The sequence below is a fragment of the Ambystoma mexicanum genome, chromosome 11 (genome assembly GCF_040938575.1).
Source record: "Ambystoma mexicanum isolate Mex_15411 chromosome 11, UKY_AmexF1_1, whole genome shotgun sequence".
Classification (NCBI taxonomy): domain Eukaryota; kingdom Metazoa; phylum Chordata; class Amphibia; order Caudata; family Ambystomatidae; genus Ambystoma; species Ambystoma mexicanum.
Window position 1 is genome coordinate 1,365,299,649 of NC_090934.1, and position 18,108 is coordinate 1,365,317,756.

Consider the following 18,108-nt stretch of genomic DNA (forward strand, 5'->3'; position numbering starts at 1 on the left):
CTCTCCGTTTGAATTAATGAGGGGGAGAGCCCCTAACACATTACTTAATCCAGAATGGGTCAATCACAGGAGAAGTTTAGATGGTAAAAAAAAAGGTTCTGTCACGTATCAATACAAGTGTAAATTGTCTCCAGAAGAGTCTAGGTTGAGAATTTCACCAGGAGATTTTGTGAGAATAAAGTTTGGACGTAATGTGAGAAAAGGTGACTCTAAGTACAGAAGTGCAGTTAAGGTGATACAAGTGTTCAGGAGAGCGGTCAGAGTTAGTGATGGATCGGTGTGGAATTTGGATAGGGCCAGTAAATGGATGTGGAAAGGTAAGCATGAGATAGATAGACAATTTGGACATGAGAGAAGAGCGATTGATTTGTTTGGAGATGATCATATTCAAGATGGGAATGAGAATGTGAATACTGACAGGTTGAGACAAGTTGGGGAAGTGGACATGCAACAAGGTAATAATGGAAATGATGTTGCAGGACATAGGATTGTGCGTAGTTCAAGAGAGAAGAGACTACCAATTTGGTCCAGAGATTACATCATGGAGAGTTAAGGAAAAATATAATGTACAGGTTGATTTTTCCACTTGCTGTTTTGAAGCTGGGTATATGAAATGTGTTTTTTTTGTTATTTCAATCCTTCTTCTGCTGTTCAATATAGAAGGGGGGTGATGTAGTATTCTAGTTGTTATCTTTATGTTGCTATGTTTATGTTGCCCGGGCTCCCCGCCTGCAGGAATGTGTATGGAATGTTTGGGTTTGAAGGAGACGCAGATTCCATCGGTCGGAAGGGAAAGAGACAGAGCTGAAGGGTGGATGTGTGAGAGCCGCCGGGCTATTTGCTTTATAAAATAAACACTTGTTATCTACCTGCCTTTCGTGAATACTTAACTGTGGCATCCTATCAAACCATTAGCACACAGGCAGTCCAACGGGGTGGGCAGGGGTTCTTTAATGCTTGAAAGCTGTTCTGTGTCCAAACGCTATGTGCTGAGGGCACAAACGTGCTTCCATAATTGAAAAAAGGAGTAAACATGGCCGTCACAGCTATGTCGCTCCTTCGCAAATGAATGAGGCCTTTTTCTATTTCTGTTACATCCGAGGAGCGTAGTCACTGAGTCAACAAAGTGGCAGGATACAAGATCAGTCAAAAACAATCTAATACAGGTGTGCCAAGTCCTTGAGGTTGATCTGAAATTCCGGCCAATATTCGCAGTTATTGCCCACATTGCGAATAACTTGATTGGCTATAGCCTGCCACCCAAGAGATAAGGTCTACATATGGGAAGTCGTGGAGGATTTACAGAGAAGGAGATTTGCAAGAATAAGACGATAGAAGATGAGGAGGATGGCCAGTCGAGGAGTATAAGCACCCGAGAGGACTGGCTCCAAAGAAAGGTGGGCAAAAGGTATTCATCAGAGATGTGTCTACAGCAGGGGTCTGCAACCTTTGGCTCTCCACATGTTTTTGACTACTACCCCCATAGGCCCTAGCCAGTAAAGTCAATGATGAGGGATCATGGGAGTTGTAGTCCAAAACATCTGGTGAGCCAAAGAAAGGTTGCAGAACCCTGGTCCACAGTATATGAGAGTTGGTAGCAAAGCCTGGAATGCAACAGAGATGCATGGGGATGGGAGGTAGAGAAGGATGGGCATCAGGGGCTACTGTGGCAAAAGACAAGGAGGGGAAGCAACAGAGGGTACCAGAGGGAGAGTGAAAACAAACGCTAGCAGGCACAGTAGGACAAATCAAAGAGGATGCTGAAAGGAAAGGATGGGGAAGCTGTAAGGAAAGGATGGTATCTAGCATAAGCAGATGGCAACCACAGAGGGACAGGCAGAGAAAGAACACTGAGCCATCATGTGCATCCCCTGAGAATGTGCAGTGATAGATGGTGGGTGGGAGACATGGATTCACAGCAGAATAAAGGATGCTGGGCCAAAGATGAAGGTGGGATGCAAAGGAGGATGAGGAGCGTAGAGGGATGGGAAGGGGATGTAATATGGGCGGAAGGTAAGAAAAAAGAAGCAGAAAAGAGTGGTTGGGAGAACGTGCTGGGCCAGAAAGTAGGATGGTAATGGGGAAAGATGGGACAAAGCAGGAAGAAGTACAGCACATGGGAATGAACGAGGGAAGAGGATGGGTGAGATGGACAGGAAGTCGCTTTGCTAGGGATGGGGGTGTAGGAAAAGAGGGTTCGCGTGAGAGTAGGATGAGCTATAAAGGAGGGTATGTGGGGGGCACAAGATAATGCACCGAAAAGGTGGAAAGGAAGGCAGAGTGAAAATGCAGAAAGGAGGAGAATGAGTAAAGAAGGCTGATTAGCAGAGACGGTGGCCAGCATTGAAGCAGCGGCGCTGCTGAGCAGGAATGGAAACGAGCAATTGAGGAGCATATGCAGGAGTAGAGGGTGGCTTGAAGGGGAGATGGAAGAACTGGGAAGGAGCATGAGGAGAGGAGGAAGGGGGGGAGATGGCCTGATTTGGAAAGGATAGGCATTGAAGAAGATAGGAAATACAAGGAAAATGGAATGAAGGGGTGACAGGAAGTAGAAAAGAATCAATTGGAGCCGAAGATGAGCAAAAGAGGAGAGTGCACATTAAGAGCTACGCGGAAAAGGAGGATGGGCACTGAACATGGGCACCTGAGGATCAAAAGCAGAGGCAGACAGGCAAGGGGGATGATGGGCAGGAGGAGATGATGGGCAGGAGGGGGTGATGGGCAGGAGAGGGTTATATGGCAAAAGGAGATGATGGGCAGGAGGGGATTATGAGCAGGAGGGGGTGATGGGCAGCAGGGGATGATGGGCAGCAGGGGATGATGGACAAGAGGGCAGGAGGGGATGATGGGCAGGAGGGGGTGATGGGCAGCAGGGGATCATGGGCAGGAGGCGGTAATGGGCAGGAGAGGGTTATATGGCAGGAGGGGATGATGAGCAGGAGGGGTGATGGGCAGGAGGGGGTGATGGGCAGCATGCGATGATGGGCAGGAGGGGATGATGGGCAGGAGGAGGTGATGGGCAGCAGGGAATGATGGGCAGGAGGGCAGGATGGAAAAGAGGGCAGGAGGGGGTGATGGGCAGCAGGGGATGATGGGCAGGAGGGCAAGATGGACAAGAGGGCAGGAGGGGATGATGGGCAGGAGGCGGTGATGGGCAGGAGAGGGTTGTATGGCAGGAGGGGATGATGGGCAGGAGGGGGTGATGGGCAGGAGGGGGTGATGGGCAGGGCATCGGCATGTACAGGCGAGAAGGATAGGTATCAAAGGCTAAGCAACAGGAGAGACATTTAGGCAGATTAAGGGAAAGGGGACGATTGGTGGGAAAAGGGTGACAAGGAGAGATGGGTAAAAGGGGAGGGTTAGTAGGAAAAGAGGATAGGCACAGGTGAGAAGGGTAAGCAGCGGCTGGGATTGAATACATGTGAGCAGGACAGAATGATAGGAAAATATGGGGAGGACACACAGAGGTAGATAAGGAGAAAAAAGGGAGAGCAGGGTAGCAGCAAATGAGAATGAGTAGTAGAGAAGGATGATGAGAGAGAGGACAGCAGGGCAGGAGAAGGACAGTGGAGTGTGGCAAATAGGAGAGCAGGCTAAGCCTGAGATGGGGAGAGGTTGCCTTTGAGTATGGGTAAAGGAGCCGGATGGTAAAATTTAGACATCCAAGGAAAAGAGGACAGGCGGAAATACATTTGGCAGGCGAAGGCGATGGGAAGGAGATGCCATGTACATTCTTTGACAATAAGCACATGAAGAGGTGGGGATGAGAGAACAATCAGCCAGGGAAGAAGGCAGGCATGCACTAGGGAGGTCTTCAAGTTACTTCAGACAGCTTGGATGGTTCAAAGAGATCCAACATCTATTGAGTACAACAAAAGCTGAAGACCCTCCTCCTCAAAGAATGGCTCCTCCCTAACACCTAGGTCCACACACCCTCCACTCCCCACCCTACCTGAGAACCGGTGATCTAATCACCTAGGTCCACACACCCTCCACTCCCCACCCTACCTGAGACTGGGTGATCTAATCACCTAGGTCCAAACACCCTCCACTCCACACCCTTCCTGAGACTGGGTGATCTAATCACTTAGGTCCACGCACCCTCCACTCCCCACCCTGTGATCTAATCACCTAGGTCCACACACCCTCCACTCCACACCCTACCTGAGAACCGGTGATCTAATCACCTAGGTCCACACACCCTCCACTCCCCACCCTACCTGAGACTGGGTGATCTAATCACCTAGGTCCACACACCCTCCACTCCACACCCTTCCTGAGACCGGGCGATCTAATCACCTAGGTCCACACACCCTCCACTCCCCACCCTACCTGAGACTGGGTGATCTAATCGCCTAGGTCCACACACCCTCCACTCCCCACCCTACCTGAGACTGGGTGATCTAATCGCCTAGGTCCACACACCCTCCACTCCCCAACCTACCTGAGACCGGGGGATCTAATCACCTAGGTCCACACACCCTCCACTCCCCACCCTACCTGAGACTGGGGGATCTAATCACCTAGGTCTACACACGGTCCACTCCCCACCCTACCGGAGACCGGGTGATCTAATCACCTACGTCCAAACACCGTCCACTCCCACCCTACCTGAGACCGGGCGAGCTAATCATCTAGGTCCACACACCCTCCACTCCCCACCCTACCTGAGATCGGGCCACCTAATCAACTAGATCCAAACACCCTCCACTCCCCACCCTACCTGAGACCGGGTGATCTAATCACCTAGGTCCACACACCCTCCACTCCCCACCCTATCTGAGACCAGGCCATCTAATCACCTACGTCCACACACCAGCTGGCCCTATTTATTTATTTATTTTTATTCTACTTACTTGTACTGCACTTCCCCCTCTCCTTCCCCTTGCACTTTTCCCTTCCCCTACCCTTGCACTTGCGCGGTCTGAATGATACCTGGCCTAGTAGGATCGTTGTCTGTCTTCCCCTTGTTCCCCCCTCCCTGTCTCGTCGCGCCCTGAAACACTTGTGTATAGGCGCGTTAAAAATGCCATATCATATCATATCATATATCATATCACCCTCCACTCCCCACCCTACCTGAGACCGGGTGATCTAATCACCTAGGTCCACACACCCTCCACTCCCCACCCTATCTGAGACCGGGTAATCTAATCACCTAAGTCCACACACCCTCCACTCCCCACCCTACCTGAGACCAGGCGATCTAATCACCTAGGTCCACAAACCCTCCACTCCCCACCCTACCTGAGACCGGGCGATCTAATCACCTAGGTCCACACACCCTCCACTCCCCACCCTACCTGAGACCGGGTGATCTAATCACCTAGGTCCACACACCCTCCACTCCTCATCCTGTGATCTAATCACCTAGGTCCACACACCCTCCACTCCCCACCCTTCCTGAGACTGGGTGATTTAATCACCTAGGTCCACACACCCTCCACTCCCCACCCTTCATGAGACCGGGTGATCTAATCATCTACGTCCACACACCCTCCACTCCCCACCCTACCTTAGACCGGGCGATCTAATCACCTAGGTCCACACACCCTCCACTCCCCACCCTACCTGAGACCGGGCATCTAATCACCTAGGTCCACACACCCTCCACTCCCCACCCTACCTGAGACCGGGCGATCTAATCACCTAGGTCCACACACCCTCCACTCCCCACCCTACCTGAGACCGGGCGATCTAATCACCTAGGTCCACACACCCTCCACTCCCCACCCTACCTGAGACCGGGCGATCTAATCACCTAGGTCCACACACCCTCCACTCCCCACCCTACCTGAGACCGGGCGATCTAATCACCTAGGTCCACACACCTTCCACTCCCCATCCTGTAATCTAATCACCTGGGTCCACACACCCTCCACTCCCCACCCTTCCTGAGACCGGGTGATTTAATCATCTAGGTCCACACACCCTCAACTCCCCACCCTTCCTGAGACCGGGTGATCTAATCACCTAGGTCCACACACCCTCCACTCCCCACCTTACCTGAGACCGGGCGATCTAATCACCTAGGTCCACACACCCTCCACTCTCCACCCTACCTGAGACCGGTCGATCTAATCACCTAGGTCCACACACCCTCCCCTCCCCACCCTTCCTGAGACCGGGCAATCTAATGACCTAGGTCCACACACCCTCCACTCTCCACCCTACCTGAGACCGGGCAATCTAATCACCTAGGTCCACACACCCTCCACTCCCCACCCTTCCTGAGACTGGGTGATCTAATCACCTAGGTCTACACACCCTCCACTCCACACTCTTCCTGAGACCGGGTGATCTAATCACCTAGGTTCACACACCCTCCACTCCCCACCCGATGCGAGACCGGGTGATCTAATCACCTAGGTCCACACACCCTCCACTCCCCACGCTACCTGACACCAGGTGATCTAATCACCTAGGTCTACACACCCTCCACTCCACACTCTTCTTGAGACCGGGTGATCTAATCACCTAGGTCCACACACCCTCTACTCTGCACCCTTCCTGAGACTGGGTGATTCTAATCACCTAGGTCCACACACCCTCCACTCCCCACCCTACCTGAGACCGGGCGATCTAATCACCTAGGTCCACACACCCTCCACTCCCCACCCTACCTGAGACCGGGCATCTAATCACCTAGGTCCACACACCCTCCACTCCCCACCCTACCTCAGACCGGGCGATCTAATCACCTAGGTCCACACACCCTCCACTCCCCATCCTACCTGAGACCGGGGGATCTAATCACCTAGGTCCACAAACCCTCCACTCCCCACCCTACCTGAGACCGGGCGATCTAATCACCTAGGTCCACACACCCTCCACTCCCCACCCTACCTGATACCGGGTGATCTAATCACCTAGGTCCACACACCCTCCACTCCCCATCCTGTGATCTAATCACCTAGGTCCACACACCCTCCACTCCCCACCCTTCCTGAGACCGGGTGATTTAATCACCTAGGTCCACACACCCTCCACTCCCCACCCTACCTGAGACCGGGCGATCTAATCACCTAGGTCCACACACCCTCCACTCCCCCCCTACCTGAGACCGGGCAATCTAATCACCTAGGTCCACACACCCTCCACTCCCCACCCTTCCTGAGACTGGGTGATCTAATTGCCTAGGTCCACACACCCTCCACTCACCACCCTTCCTGAGACCGGCTGATCTAATCACCTAGGTCCACACACCCTCCACTCCCCACCCTGTGATCTAATCACCTAGGTCCACACACCCTTCACTCCCCACCCTACGCGAGACCGGGTGATCTAATCACCTAGGTCCACAAACCCACCACTCCCCACGCTACCTGAGACCAGGTGATCTAATCACCTAGGTCCACACACCCTCCACCCCCCACCCTTCCTGAGACTGGGTGATTCTAATCACCTAGGTCCACACACCCTCCACACCCCACCCTGTGATCTAATCACCTAGGTCCACACACCCTCCACTCCCCACCCTACCTGAGACCAGGTGATCCAATGAACTAGGTCTACACACCCTCCACTCCACACTCTTCCTGAGACCGGGTGATCTAATCACCTAGGTCCACACACCCTCTACTCCCCACCCTACCTGAGACTGGGTGATCTAATCACCTAGGTCCACACACCCTCCACTCCCCACGCTACCTGGGACCAGGTGATCTAATCACCTAGGTCTACACACCCTCCACTCCACACTCTTCCTGAGACCGGGTGATCTAATCACCTAGGTCCACACACCCTCCACTCCCCACCCTACGCGAGACCGGGTGATCTAATCACCTAGGTCCACACACCCTCCACTCCCCACGCTACCTGAGACCAGGTGATCTAATCACCTAGGTCTACACACCCTCCACTCCACACTCTTCCTGAGACCGGGTGATCTAATCACCTATGTCCACACACCCTCCACTCTGCACCCTTCCTGAGACTGGGTGATTCTAATCACCTAGGTCCACACACCCTCCACTCCCCACCCTACCTGAGACCGGGCGATCTAATCACCTAGGTCCACACACCCTCCACTCCCCACCCTACCTGAGACTGGGCATCTAATCACCTAGGTCCACACACCCTCCACTCCCCACCCTACCTCAGACCGGGCGATCTAATTACCTAGGTCCACACACCTCCACTCCCCACCCTACCTGAGACCGGGCGATCTAATCTCCTAGGTGCACAAACCCTCCACTCCCCACCCTACCTGAGACCGGGCGATCTAATCACCTAGGTCCACACACCCTCCACTCCCCACCCTACCTGATACCGGGTGATCTAATCACCTAGGTCCACACACCCTCCACTCCCCATCCTGTGATCTAATCACCTAGGTCCACACACCCTCCACTCTCCACCCTTCCTGAGACTGGGTGATTCCAATCACCTAGGTCCACACACCCTCCACTCCCCACCCTATGATCTAATCACCTAGGTTCACACACACTCCACTCCCCACCCTACCTGAGACTGGGTGATTCTAATCACCTAGGTCCACACACCCTCCACTCCCCACCCTTTGATCTAATCACCTAGGTCCACACACCCTCCAATCCACACTCTTCCTGAGACCGGGTGATCTAATCACCTAGGTCCACACACCCTCCACTCCCCACCCTACCTGAGACTGGGTGATCTAATCACCTAGGTCCACACACCCTCCACTCCCCACCCTTCCTGAGACCGGGCAACCTAATCACCTAGGTCCACACACCCTCCACTCCCCACCCTTCCTGAGACCGGGCGATCTAATCACCTAGGTCCACACACCCTCCACTCCCCACGCTACCTGAGACCAGGTGATCTAATCACCTAGGTCTACACAGCCTCCACTCCACACTCTTCCTGAGACCGGGTGATCTAATCACCTAGGTCCACACACCTTCCACTCCCCACCCTTCCTGAGACTGGGTGATTCTAATCACCTAGGTCCACACACCCTCCACTCCCCACCCTATGATCTAATCACCTAGGTTCACACACCCTCCACTCCCCACTCTACCTGAGACCGGGCGATCTAATCACTGAGGTCCACACACCCTCCACTCCCCACGCTACCTGAGACCAGGCGATGTAATCACCTAGGTCTACACACCCTCCACTCCACACTCTTCCTGAGACCGGGTGATCTAATCACCTAGGTCCACACACCCTCCACTCCCCACCCTTCCTGAGACTGGGTGATTCTAATCACCTAGGTCCACACACCCTCCACTCACCACCCTATGATCTAATCACCTAGGTTCACACACCCTCCACTCCCCACCCTACCTGAGACCGGGCGATCTAATCACCTAGGTCCACACACCCTCCACTCCCCACCCTTCCTGAGACTGGGTGATTCTAATCACCTAGGTCCACACACCCTCCACTCCACACTCTTCCTGAGACCGGGCGATCTAATCACCTAGGTCCACACACCTTCCACTCCCCACCCTTCCTGAGACCGGGCGATCTAATCACCTAGGTCCACACACCCTCCACTCCCCACCCTTCCTGAGACCGGGCGATCTAATCACCTAGGTCCACACACCCTCCACTCCCCACCCTTCCCGGGACCAGGCGATCTAATCACGTAGGTCCACACACCCTCCACTCCCCACCCTTCCTGAGACCGGGTGATCTAATCACCTAGGTCCACACACCCTCCACTCCCCACCCTTCCTGAGACCGGGTGATCTAATCACCTAGGTCCACACACCCTCCACTCCCCACCCTGTGATCTAATCACCTAGGTCCACAAACCCTCCACTCCCCACCCTACCTGAGACCGGGTAATGTAATCACCTAGGTCCACACACCCTTCACTCCCCACCCTACCTGAGACCAGGGGATCTAATCACCTAGGCCCACACACCCTCCACTCCCCACCCTTCCTGAGACCGGGTGATCTAATCACCTAGGCCCACACACCCTCCACTCCCCACTCTTCCTGAGACCGGGTGATCTAATCACCTAGGTCCACACACCCTCTACTCCCCACCCTACCTGAGACTGGGTGATTCTAATCACCTAGGTCCACACACCCTCCACTCCCCACCCTACCTGAGATCGGGCGATCTAATCACCTAGGTCCACACACCCTCCACTCCACACCCTACCTGAGACCGGGTGATCTAATCACCTAGGTCCACACACCCTCCACTCCCCACCCTGTGATCTAATCACCTAGGTCCACACACCCTCCACTCCACACCCTACCTGAGAACCGGTGATCTAATCATCTAGGTCCACACACCCTCCACTCCCCACCCTACCTGAGACTGGGTGATCTAATCACCTAGTTCCACACACCCTCCACTCCACACCCTTCCTGAGACCGGGCGATCTAATCACCTAGGTCCACACACCCTCCAATCCCCACCCTACCTGAGACTGGGTGATCTAATCGCCTAGGTCCACACACCCTCCACTCCCCACCCTACCTGAGACTGGGTGATCTAATCACCTAGGTCCACACACCCTCCACTCCCCAACCTACCTGAGACCGGGGGATCTAATCACCTAGGTCCACACACCCTCCACTCCCCACCCTACCTGAGACTGGGGGATCTAATCACCTAGGTCTACACACGGTCCACTCCCCACCCTACCGGAGACTGGGTGATATAATCACCTACGTCCAAACACCTTCCACTCCCACCCTACCTGAGACCGGGCGATCTAATCATCTAGGTCCACACACCCTCCACTCCCCACCCTACCTGAGATCGGGCCACCTAATCAACTAGATCCAAACACCCTCCACTCCCCACCCTACCTGAGACCGGGTGATCTAATCACCTAGGTCCACACACCCTCCACTCCCCACCCTATCTGAGACCAGGCCATCTAATCACCTACGTCCACACACCAGCTGGCCCTATTTATTTATTTATTTTTATTCTACTTACTTGTACTGCACTTCCCCCTCCCCTTCCCCTTGCACTTTTCCCTTCCCCTACCCTTGCACTTGCGCGGTCTGAATGATACCTGGCCTAGTAGGATCGTTGTCTGTCTTCCCCTTGTTCCCCCCTCCCTGTCTCGTCGCGCCTTGAAACACTTGTGTATAGGCGCGTTAAAAATGCCATATCATATCATATCATATCATATATCATATCACCCTCCACTCCCCACCCTACCTGAGACCGGGTGATCTAATCACCTAGGTCCACACACCCTCCACTCCCCACCCTATCTGAGACCGGGTAATCTAATCACCTAAGTCCACACACCCTCCACTCCCCACCCTACCTGAGACCAGGCGATCTAATCACCTAGGTCCACACACCCTCCACTCCCCACCCTACCTGAGACCGGGCGATCTAATCACCTAGGTCCACACACCCTCCACTCCCCACCCTACCTGAGACCGGGTGATCTAATCACCTAGGTCCACACACCCTCCACTCCTCATCCTGTGATCTAATCACCTAGGTCCACACACCCTCCACTCCCCACCCTTCCTGAGACTCGGTGATTTAATCACCTAGGTCCACACACCCTCCACTCCCCACCCTTCATGAGACCGGGTGATCTAATCATCTACGTCCACACACCCTCCACTCCCCACCCTACCTTAGACCGGGCGATCAAATCACCTAGGTCCACACACCCTCCACTCCCCACCCTACCTGAGACCGGGCATCTAATCACCTAGGTCCACACACCCTCCACTCCCCACCCTACCTGAGACCGGGCGATCTAATCACCTAGGTCCACACACCCTCCACTCCCCACCCTACCTGAGACCGGGCGATCTAATCACCTAGGTCCACACACCCTCCACTCCCCACCCTACCTGATACCGGGTGATTTAAACACCTAGGTCCACACACCCTCCACTCCCCACCCTACCTGAGACCGGGCGATCTAATCACCTAGGTCCACACACCCTCCACTTCCCACCCTACCTGAGACCGGGCGATCTAATCACCTAGGTCCACACACCTTCCACTCCCCATCCTGTAATCTAATCACCTGGGTCCACACACCCTCCACTCCCCACCCTTCCTGAGACCGGGTGATTTAAACACCTAGGTCCACACACCCTCAACTCCCCACCCTTCCTGAGACCGGGTGATCTAATCACCTAGGTCCACACACCCTCCACTCCCCACCTTACCTGAGACCGGGTGATCTAATCACCTAGGTCCACACACCCTCCACTCTCCACCTTACCTGAGACCGGTCGATCTAATCACCTAGGTCCACACACCCTCCCCTCCCCACCCTACGCAAGACCGGGTGATCTAATCACCTAGGTCCACACACCCTCCACTCCCCACTCTACCTGAGACCAGGTGATCTAATCACCTAGGTCCACACACCCTCCACTCCCCACCCTTCCTGAGACCGGGCGATCTAATGACCTAGGTCCACACACCCTCCACTCTCCACCCTACCTGAGACCGGGCGATCTAATCACCTAGGTCCACACACCCTCCACTCCCCACCCTTCCTGAGACTGGGTGATCTAATCACCTAGGTCTACACACCCTCCACTCCACACTCTTCCTGAGACCGGGTGATCTAATCACCTAGGTTCACACACCCTCCACTCCCCACCCTATGCGAGACCGGGTGATCTAATCACCTAGGTCCACACACCCTCCACTCCCCACGCTACCTGACACCAGGTGATCTAATCACCTAGGTCTACACACCCTCCACTCCACACTCTTCTTGAGACCGGGTGATCTAATCACCTAGGTCCACACACCCTCTACTCCGCACCCTTCCTGAGACTGGGTGATTCTAATCACCTAGGTCCACACACCCTCCACTCCCCACCCTACCTGAGACCGGGCGATCTAATCACCTAGGTCCACACACCCTCCACTCCCCACCCTACCTGAGACCGGGCATCTAATCACCTAGGTCCACACACCCTCCACTCCCCACCCTACCTCAGACCGGGCGATCTAATCACCTAGGTCCACACACCCTCCACTCCCCATCCTACCTGAGACCGGGGGATCTAATCACCTAGGTCCACAAACCCTCCACTCCCCACCCTACCTGAGACCAGGCGATCTAATCACCTAGGTCCACACACCCTCCACTCCCCACCCTACCTGATACCGGGTGATCTAATCACCTAGGTCCACACACCCTCCACTCCCCATCCTGTGATCTAATCACCTAGGTCCACACACCCTCCACTCCCCACCCTTCCTGAGACCGGGTGATTTAATCACCTAGGTCCAACACCCTCCACTCCCCACCCTACCTGAGACCGGGCGATCTAATCACCTAGGTCCACACACCCTCCACTCCCCCCCTACCTGAGACCGGGCAATCTAATCACCTAGGTCCACACACCCTCCACTCCCCACCCTTCCTGAGACTGGGTGATCTAATTGCCTAGGTCCACACACCCTCCACTCACCACCCTTCCTGAGACCGGCTGATCTAATCACCTAGGTCCACACACCCTCCACTCCCCACCCTGTGATCTAATCACCTAGGTCCACACACCCTTCACTCCCCACCCTACGCGAGACCGGGTGATCTAATCACCTAGGTCCACAAACCCACCACTCCCCACGCTACCTGAGACCAGGTGATCTAATCACCTAGGTCCACACACCCTCCACCCCCCACCCTTCCTGAGACTGGGTGATTCTAATCACCTAGGTCCACACACCCTCCACACCCCACCCTGTGATCTAATCACCTAGGTCCACACACCCTCCACTCCCCACCCTACCTGAGACCAGGTGATCCAATGAACTAGGTCTACACACCCTCCACTCCACACTCTTCCTGAGACCGGGTGATCTAATCACCTAGGTCCACACACCCTCTACTCCCCACCCTACCTGAGACTGGGTGATTCTAATCACCTAGGTCCACACACCCTCCACTCCCCACCCTATGCGAGACCGGGTGATCTAATCACCTAGGTCCACACACCCTCCACTCCCCACGCTACCTGGGACCAGGTGATCTAATCACCTAGGTCTACACACCCTCCACTCCACACTCTTCCTGAGACCGGGTGATCTAATCACCTAGGTCCACACACCCTCCACTCCCCACCCTACGCGAGACCAGGTGATCTAATCACCTAGGTCCACACACCCTCCACTCCCCACACTACCTGAGACCAGGTGATCTAATCACCTAGGTCTACACACCCTCCACTCCACACTCTTCCTGAGACCGGGTGATCTAATCACCTAGGTCCACACACCCTCCACTCTGCACCCTTCCTGAGACTGGGTGATTCTAATCACCTAGGTCCACACACCCTCCACTCCCCACCCTACCTGAGACCGGGCGATCTAATCACCTAGGTCCACACACCCTCCACTCCCCACCCTACCTGAGACCGGGCATCTAATCACCTAGGTCCACACACCCTCCACTCCCCACCCTACCTCAGACCGGGTGATCTAATTACCTAGGTCCACACACCTCCACTCCCCACCCTACCTGAGACCGGGCGATCTAATCACCTAGGTGCACAAACCCTCCACTCCCCACCCTACCTGAGACCGGGCGATCTAATCACCTAGGTCCACACACCCTCCACTCCCCACCCTACCTGATACCGGGTGATCTAATCACCTAGGTCCACACACCCTCCACTCCCCATCCTGTGATCTAATCACCTAGGTCCACACACCCTCCACTCTCCACCCTTCCTGAGACTGGGTGATTCCAATCACCTAGGTCCACACACCCTCCACTCCCCACCCTATGATCTAATCACCTAGGTTCACACACACTCCACTCCCCACCCTACCTGAGACCGGGCAACCTAATCACCTAGGTCCACACACCCTCCACTCCCCACCCTTCCTGAGACCGGGCGATCTAATCACCTAGGTCCACACACCCTCCACTCCCCACCCTATGATCTAATCACCTAGGTTCACACACCCTCCACTCCCCACTCTACCTGAGACCGGGCGATCTAATCACTGAGGTCCACACACCCTCCACTCCCCACGCTACCTGAGACCAGGCGATGTAATCACCTAGGTCTACACACCCTCCACTCCACACTCTTCCTGAGACCGGGTGATCTAATCACCTAGGTCCACACACCCTCCACTCCCCACCCTTCCTGAGACTGGGTGATTCTAATCACTTAGGTCCACACACCCTCCACTCCCCACCCTATGATCTAATCACCTAGGTTCACACACCCTCCACTCCCCACCCTACCTGAGACCGGGCGATCTAATCACCTAGGTCCACACACCCTCCACTCCCCACCCTTCCTGAGACTGGGTGATTCTAATCACCTAGGTCCACACACCCTCCACTCCACACTCTTCCTGAGACCGGGCGATCTAATCACCTAGGTCCACACACCCTCCACTCCCCACCCTTCCTGAGACCGGGCGATCTAATCACCTAGGTCCACACACCCTCCACTCCCCACCCTTCCTGAGACCGGGCGATCTAATCACCTAGGTCCACACACCCTCCACTCCCCACCCTACCTGAGACCGGGCGATCTAATCACCTAGGTCCCCACACCCTCCACTCCCCACCCTTCCTGAGACCGGGCGATCTAATCACCTAGGTCCACACACCCTCCACTCCCCACCCTTCCTGAGACCGGGCGATCTAATCACCTAGGTCCACACACCCTCCACTCCCACCCTTCCCTGGACCAGGCGATCTAATCACGTAGGTCCACACACCCTCCACTCCCCACCCTTCCTGAGACCGGGTGATCTAATCACCTAGGTCCACACACCCTCCACTCCCCAACCTTCCTGAGACCGGGTGATCTAATCACCTAGGTCCACACACCCTCCACTCCCCACCCTGTGATCTAATCACCTAGGTCCACAAACCCTCCACTCCCCACCCTACCTGAGACCGGGTAATCTAATCACCTAGGTCCACACACCCTCCACTCCCCACCCTACCTGAGACCAGGGGATCTAATCACCTAGGCCCACACACCCTCCACTCCCCACCCTTCCTGAGACCGGGTGATCTAATCACCTAGGCCCACACACCATCCACTCCCCACTCTTCCTGAGACCGGGTGATCTAATCACCTAGGTCCACACACCCTCTACCCCCCACCCTACCTGAGGCTGGGTGATTCTAATCACCTAGGTCCACACACCCTCCACTCCCCACCCTACCTGAGATCGGGCGATCTAATCACCTAGGTCCACACACCCTCCACTCCACACTCTACCTGAGACCGGGTGATCTAATCACCTAGGTCCACACACCCTCCACTCCCCACCCTATCTGAGACCGGGGGATCTAATCACCTAGGTCCACACACCCTCCACTCCCCACCCTACCTGAGACCGGGCGATCTAATCACCTAGGTCCACACACCCTCCACTCCCCACCCTACCTGAGACCGGGCGATCTAATCACCTAGGTCTACACACCCTCCACTCCACACTCTTCCTGAGACCGGGTGATCTAATCACCTAGGTCCACCCACCCTCCACTCCCCACCCTACGCGAGACCGGGTGATCTAATCACCTAGGTCCACACACCCTCCACTCCCCACGCTACCTGAGACCAGGTGATCTAATCACCTAGGTCTACACACCCTCCACTCCACACTCTTCCTGAGACCGGGTGATCTAATCACCTAGGTCCACACACCCTCCACTCCGCACCCTTCCTGAGACTGGGTGATTCTAATCACCTAGGTCCACACACCCTCCACTCCCCACCCTACCTGAGACCGGGCGATCTAATCACCTAGGTCCACACACCCTCCACTCCCCACCCTACCTGAGACCAGGCATATAATCACCTAGGTCCACACACCCTCCACTCCCCACCCTACCTCAGACCGGGCGATCTAATTACCTAGGTCCACACACCTCCACTCCCCACCCTACCTGAGACCGGGAAATCTAATCACCTAGGTCCACAAACCCTCCACTCCCCACCCTACCTGAGACCGGGCGATCTAATCACCTAGGTCCACACACCCTCCACTCCCCACCCTACCTGATACCGGGTGATCTAATCACCTAGGTCCACACACCCTCCACTCCCCATCCTGTGATCTAATCACCTAGGTCCACACACCCTCCACTCCACACTCTTCCTGAGACCGGGTGATCTAATCACCTAGGTCCACACACCCTCCACTCTCCACCCTTCCTGAGACTGGGTGATTCTAATCACCTAGGTCCACACACCCTCCACTCCCCACCCTGTGATCTAATCACCTAGGTCCACACACCCTCCACTCCACACTCTTCCTGAGACCGGGTGATCTAATCACCTAGGTCCACACACCCTCCACTCCCCACCCTGTGATCTAATCACCTAGGTCCACACACCCTCCACTCCACACTCTTCCTGAGACCGGGTGATCTAATCACCTAGGTCCACACACCCTCCACTCCCCACCCTGTGATCTAATCACCTAGGTCCACACACCCTCCACTCCACACTCTTCCTGAGACCGGGTGATCTAATCACCTAGGTCCACACACCCTCCACTCCCCACCCTACCTGAGACCGGGTGATCTAATCACCTAGGTCCACACACCCTCCACTCCCCACCGTTCCTGAGACCGGGCGATCTAATCACCTAGTTCCACACACCCTCCACTCCACACCCTTCCTGAGACCGGGTGATCTAATCACCTAGGTCCACACACCCTCCACTCCCCACCCTTCCTGAGACTGGGTGATTCTAATCACCTAGGTCCACACACCCTCCACTCCCCACCCTTCCTGAGACTGGGTGATCTAAGCTCCACTACTTCCTCACGTGGTTGCTTCTAGATCCCTTGCTGACCGATCGCTCCCCTGTTTTTAGCACTCCGCTCCCTTGTTTCTCTGCTTCCCTCACCATGTCTTCTCCCATGATTATAAAACAGTCTGTTGCTTCCTGAAACTTAGTCTGCACTCAATAAAGACCCTAATTATAGCAATAAAAGAGACATACTCTTTGTCACTTAAAGCTAAGGTAAGTACTATGTCTTATTTAGATAAACCTCTATTTACTACTCTTACTTGCATCTTACCTCAACTATGCCATCCCACACTCACCACACCAACCCTTATCTTAACAACCCAGCCCTCTGGATCCAGCATTTCGCCACCAGACCTTTACCTAATCTACCTTGCTCTATCTCCTTGAGAAATGCTAGACTTGGCTCGCG

The 18,108-nt window shown here is 54.9% G+C and overlaps 1 protein-coding gene across 7 annotated transcripts in view; it reads right to left on the bottom strand.

The window, feature by feature from the left end:
- The window catches only part of TJP1 (tight junction protein 1), a 2,827,266-nt gene that overhangs the window by 2,227,865 nt on the left and 581,293 nt on the right, over window positions 1-18,108 (bottom strand). The window lies entirely within an intron of this gene.